The sequence below is a fragment of the Triturus cristatus genome, chromosome 8, assembly GCF_964204655.1.
Source record: "Triturus cristatus chromosome 8, aTriCri1.1, whole genome shotgun sequence".
In the NCBI taxonomy this organism is placed as follows: domain Eukaryota; kingdom Metazoa; phylum Chordata; class Amphibia; order Caudata; family Salamandridae; genus Triturus; species Triturus cristatus.
In genome coordinates, this window is record NC_140591.1 from 1,299,462,864 (window position 1) to 1,299,469,771 (window position 6,908).

The window sequence follows — 6,908 nt, forward strand, 5'->3', positions numbered from 1 at the left end:
TATCCTCAAACATTTAAGCTGCTAGCTCTTTTTTAACCTATGAAACCACTTAATTCTTTTTATATATATTTTATTCTATTTAAGCACAATTTTGCACAATAGGTTATTGACACGATTCAAGGGTGACATCGGGCGGATGGCAAACTTTAGGTGCTTTTAGTACTCGCTAAGTGCAAGAGCCCACAGGGGCAGTTTTGGTTAATTGTTTAGAAAGTTTCTAACTATTTGAACAAGGTGTTAACTGGGTACCAGTACGATCAGTATAACATGAAATTGGATATATCTGATTTTGATATTGTTATGATTCAATAATATCAATATGGGAGTAGGGTATTGTACCCAAAATGTTCCCCTTTCAATCTCTGTTACTCATTTTCAAAGGTTCACCTACAGATGGTTTTAACCCACTTTATAACGTGTCTTAGGACTTTTATAAAATGTGAGTGTTTATACAACCTTGTTTTAACCCTATTTAACCTTGTAAGACTTGTAATAAGTATATTTATTTATGTATTTATTAGTTATGAGTGTCTGGTATTTAGACCAAAAACTTGCGTTATTTTGCACATAGCGTTACTTTGCACACAGCGTTGTATCAAATTGGAAGTTACAATTTGTATTTGAAAATCTGAAAGCGCGTTACGCAGCATTGTGCTGAAATGTCTTCAGTTTCTATGATTTAGACACGGAAGTGTTTGCCTGTCCTTCCCGCGCACTTGTCACTTTAAATGGTGTAGTAAGAACCATGTGATGTATCATGTGACCAAGGCCCCTAGAGGGCTGAAACGCGTAATGGCGGCGGTGCAGGGCACGAAATAAAACTTTGAAAGCACTGAATTTTGGGTTCGCCTCGTCCTTTCCTAGCACACGGATCGTTGGACTAGTACCGGATATATATATATATATATATATATATATATATATATATATATATATATATATATATATATATATATCAAACAGACCTCTCTACCTGAGAAAGGAACGATCCGGTAATAAAGGATTTTATTTCATTTAAAGGGTGGCATTTCCTGATGCATTTCGGTCACATCTTGACCTTCGTCAGAGGGGAGCCAGCAACTTGAGGTCAAAACAGTACACCAACACGAAGCTTGCCTTTTAAAAGGACATTGTCTTTCCCCAGGTGGGCGCCTCGTTAAGCTGATTTTAGGCATGCTGGGTCATGTAGTGCACTGTAGACCACATAATTTTAACCCTCCAGTGGGCGCTGCTATCTGCTCCTTTTACCACAACCGGAGTCCCCAAACAAAATAATTTTGATATTGCTGGGGCACCAGAACCAAAATCCATTTCTTGGCGGCACAATAGTTTTAGTAAATGTCTCTTTTTTAAATATGTTTTCAATTTGGTATTTTATTTAATATTTAGCATTTGATTTGTTCATTTTATGCATTTATATATATATATATATCTCAAACACAAACACGCTCCTTCTGGACTGCATGGGACTAAAATATATATTTTTTAATAATAGTGTTATATTATATATTTATATATATTATATATATATATAAACATACACACAAACATATATATATGTATGTTTGTATATTTATATAAGTATATATTAACATATAATATTAAATAGTACTTCCATTTATTTAATATACATTACATTAATGGTATATACTAAATATTAAAGATTTACTATTTTAAACTCTCTCTCTCTCTATATATATATATATATTTAGAGAGAGAAAGAGAGAGATGTATATATATATATATAAAACATTTTTGTATGTTTTTTAATGATGTTAGTGTGAAATTTATTTTTACATTTTTACATACTTACCTTCGTAAGTATGGGGATCAATATTTTTGTAATCAATATTTTTGCCACAATATATTTGTATTACAATATTTTTGTGATCAAAATTATGTCAACGACCCAAAAAGCGGACCTCTTTCAGTTTAAAAAAACATTTTTAAAGCTAGAAAGGGGTCCCATGGACTGCCTAGTCTTGAAAATGTTAGTTAGCTTTTCATTTATTTTAAGGAAAATAGGCTGCATTAAAAAAAATTATTGCTTTATTTAAAGGCAATTACCGACAAGGTGGTCTACACACATCAACAGGCCAAAATCCTTGTAATGACAGCGATTCACAGTGATTCGCAATTTGTGACTTACCTCATTATTACTCGTGAGTTAGGTTGAATTGCGACCAACTACGAATTGGGTTATTGCAAACCGACCTATTAGTACAGTCGGTTTGCAAAAACACAATAGATTCAGCAAACGCTAGTGCACAATTTGTGACGACTTTTACTACCTCAATTGTTTGTATACCTGGCCCATAATCTTTATACCATCTTCCACAGTGCAGCCTGTACACAGATGACAGCCTTTGGCAGATAAATAGGCCCCATCTCATGGGCACATGCATTTGAACAAGTGGCATGGACAACCACCCCTTTACACATGTTTTCAATACTAGTAATCCTTATTTTAATAGGAACTGCCATTTGCAAATCAAATCAAAATTTAACAGAAGATTTTTTGTGGGGGAATGGCTTGGCACCAACTGGGATGGCCACCTTCTTAAAGGCTCTGTGACGATGTGGCAAGGAAATAAACCATATTTCCGTTATACTAACCCCTTCCATAGTGGTTCAACATACTCTGTCATGGGAACACCTGTAGCTGCGAGAGGTTTGGCCAGCAGATTGTTTCTTGCCTACTTTTTGCTTGATTTCCAATATGCGGCAGGCGCACTGAGTGGTGAGTCGCGCTCGCCATTTTGTGTGTCTATGACAGAGTGACTCTCTTCACATTGCGGGTGCTACCGCTAACTGGCTACTTTCATGCTTGTTTCATAAGAGGCCTTGCCAGTAGCTCTATTCATCTTCCTCTTGCCCCTTGGCTATTTATATTTCGAAAATACTCTAAAAGGGTATTTTTTACAAGTAGGCTGCAGAGGTGTTGATAAGTCAGTTCTATATATTGTCTTGCTTCTTTTTTCCGCAAATGTACTGTTGTTATTTTCATTGCTCTATGTTTCATATTTTTCCTGCCTGTTAGAGTGCTACTTTGATAGATCATTATGGAGCAGAGACTTTTTTTTACATAATTTTAATTTTGTGTGAGCCTGCCATTTTTTTCTGATCAATGCATCTAAGACGGTCTCATTGTCTCACTGCCATATGCACAGGACAAGGAATCTTCAGTGCAGTCTGACTAAATCCACTATAAACAAGTCATTTACCCAAGTGGTTTTATCCAACCCTTTTTTCTGTTTTGGAGTAAATGGAAGATGCTGGAGAAACTTGTCAGAGCTCTTGTTCCTCCATGGCGAAAACCTAGTCTGCCTGGAGCCCCAAAAATACCTTCTAAATTTCCTACAACAGCTACTACCTCAACAAACAAGTAAAAAAAGACCCTCCCTCTCAAATTAAGTCTACTTCTGTAGTGTCAATGGAACCCTTATTGGAAGAAATTAAAGCACTTAAACCATACATGGAGGATACCCATAGGAAATTACAAGATTTGGATGAAAAGTGGTCACTTATGAATGATAGGGTCACTCAGATTGAGCATAGGCTTGATATACTTCAAGAAACTGCACAAACAGTTCACTCACTGCAATCTGAAACTGTATCTTTAAAGAAACATGCCGAAGATATGGTAAATCATAATAAGAGGAATAATCTACGCCTTTATGCTCTGGCTGAGGAAATGGAAGGTTCTGATCCTATAGCTTTTTTCCAGACCTTTCTTCCTAAGGTTTTGTACTTACCAACCTCCCCTCTACTAAACATTCAATGATCTCACAAATTAGGACACTCTCATCTGTCAGCCTCAACCTCACAGAAACCTAGAAGAGTAATGCTTTACTTTTTGTAATATTTGGGCCTTCTTAAAGTCATCAAAGTAGTTAGAGCTAAGGGCCGCATTTCATGGTCTGGTTCCATTTTATTTTTTGCGCAAGAATATGCTAAGGCCACAGCAGAGAGAAGGAAACAGTTTCTGGAATTGAGACTAGCTCTTCATTCTCTTAATTTGGTCTATTCCACCACATTTGTTTAAAGTGACTTATAATATTAGGACTACTGATTATGAGGATCCTTCTTTCTTCCCAAAATTATTTGCCAACTGCAGAGAAGGGGCAATGGATACTTCCAAATTCACTATTGTTTTAAGTTATGATTTCACTAGCTCTATAGATATTGTTTTAGATAGTATTTTTTCTATTTAATAATATATTCGGCATGATTATGAGTTTGGCTGTCTTTTCACGGTCATTTATGGTGTGGTGAGCAGGCGGCACGGCCATCCTGCAGTGATGACTCTCCCCTCCTCATGTTGGTCATGCCCTAATACTTTAGCTGAACTTAAACATCTGCTATTTGAATGTCCTTATGTTAAAAAATGTCAGTTACAAGTTTGACAATAGATACATTATATATTTCACACACAAGATACACTTACTTTTACTAGTATTTTTCTAGGTAGTATTTCAGTTGTATGATCTTCTCATTTTGATAATATTTACATAATTGACTTACTCATTGCAGAATGCCAGGGCATGGAAAGACTCTACTACCATATCTTTTCAGGCCTGGTGGTATGGAGTTTAATGTGATCATAGGCTTGACAGAGCCTATGTCCATCAGATTACTCTAGCTATGTAAAGAGACCTTCACTGGTTACATGTAACACCTTTTCTAGATTTCTCTTCACGTACTACATGTTTACATAACCCTCGAACTGAAGAAGTAGCTAAACCTCTGTGACTTCTTCAATAACATCTTATTAATTGTTGACTATTCATGTTGTCTTCACTCTTTAGTTTTCACATTATTATTAAACAGTTGGTATTGTAATCTCAATAGTGTATGACAGTTTGTTTGCTCCTCTCTTTCTCTACTCTTCATTTTCTAACTTTCCTATTTTCTACTTACGTTATAATTATCCTTGTAGAAAAAAGAAAGTTTCAGTAGATTTTTGTAAATCTCATATATTATATTATAATTCTAAACGTATATGTCTGTACTTTTAGTTTATTTGTATTTACTTAATTACTAAATAAAACTATCTTTTAAACCTGAACAGGAGATTTCAGTGTTTGAGACTCCATTAGCAATCAACAGAGTTTCAAAAAACAGCTCCAAAGGCAAGATCTCAGGTGTTATTCAAAGATGTAAATCAGCTTCCCCACAAAGCCTATTTTCGGACTGATGAGATATTTAACTTAGTTCATGGGCGAAACAGGTATCAGTGCAGGAGATACGGTGGCTCCTGGGCCCACGTGCTATGAAGGGCTGACTGAAACCCAATCATGGGTTCCTCTTACTTTCTAAGAAGTGGAGAGTCAGCTTTTATTGTTTGCTATTGTTTGCTCTTGAGCTCACTGCACATTTTCTACTTCAATCGTTTAGTAGTTTTCTCAGAAGAAGTTCTACACTGCCGAAATCTGGGGATTAGTGGCAGAAGCAAAAGGCAGAGGCACACAACAAAAATCTGGAGATAACTTTATTCTCAAGATGCGCATTTTGAAGTATTGCGGGATTGTGGCAACATTGGACTGGACACTAGCCACACACAGGACGCAGGAAGGCTTGCTTGCCGTTTTTAGCAGTTGTTTAGAGTGTGATTGCACACTAACGAGGTTGAATCTTTACTGCACTATAGCATGAATTATTTCCAGATACCTTTCCTCATTAGCTTGCATTATGAACCCGCTAGAGTCAGTATTCAGACTGGCAAGGTTGATTTCCTCAGTATATTCATTTTAATTTGCAAAACGTTACCGAAATATGCATTTTTTTGTGGTCAGGTTGATTTCGCCACTGGTGTGATTTGATGAATTGTAATATGATGTGTCGGATTAGAAACAAAATACCTTATTCAAATATAACAGGACTAACAACATATTTTTGTACTTACCGAGCAACTTTAAATGCAAGGATTTTAGGGGGGAAATGTAAATGAACGTACTTTTAAAGCCATTTACCAATATTGACATGTTCAATTGTTTGGCGGTCCTTCGGCAGAAGTAAGAATACAGGGCCTCATTTATGAGAAGTGACGCATCGCTGCGTGAAAGCAGGGATGCGTCACTTCTCAGTGCGGCCTCCTTGCGACACCAATGATGTGTCATATTTATAATAAGAAGCATCATGTCGCAAGGAAGGACAGATACGTCAGTATAACTGACGTATCTGTCGGCGCAAAAAGTGGTGCATTGATGGAGTTGTGTCGGAAGCCTGACGCAACTCCAGCAATGTTCCTTTAACATGGGGCAAGCCCCATGTGAAAGGGCCTGCATCACCCTTACGCCTGCCATGAGGCAGGCGTAAGGTTTTGACGCATTGGCGTCCTAGAAGTGGCGCAGCGCAATCTCATAGATTTCGCTGCGCCACTACTACGACCCTTTCTTGCGGGGGTACGCCCACCCTGCATACATTATACCTGGCGCAGGTATAATGTAGCGCAGGGGTTTATGAAGTGACGCATCTACCTAGATGCATCACTTCGTAAATATGGCGCAACATGGCTCATGTTTTACGCCACTGGTGCGTCACAACAAGTGACGCACCTGTGGCACAAAAGTGACGCAGGGGCTCATAAATGAGCCCCACAGTTTCTGAGAATACCTAAGCATAACTCAGGAGGCCTCCTAATAAAATCATTGAAGGAAGACAATAGCAAATCCTCCTTTCAATCTCCAAATCATGTGCTCAGATTGAAGTGAAAGAGAAAATTATCAAAAGACTGAAAATGGTTGTCTAGAAATAACACCAACCTGCAATTAAAAAAAACCAGAAGCTACTAAATGTGCATATGTAAACCAAAAACTTTCACGATCACTGCACATACATGAGATTCTTCATAGCACACCCACCAGTATTTAAACTAATCGGGATTCTTCATAGCACACCCAACAGTA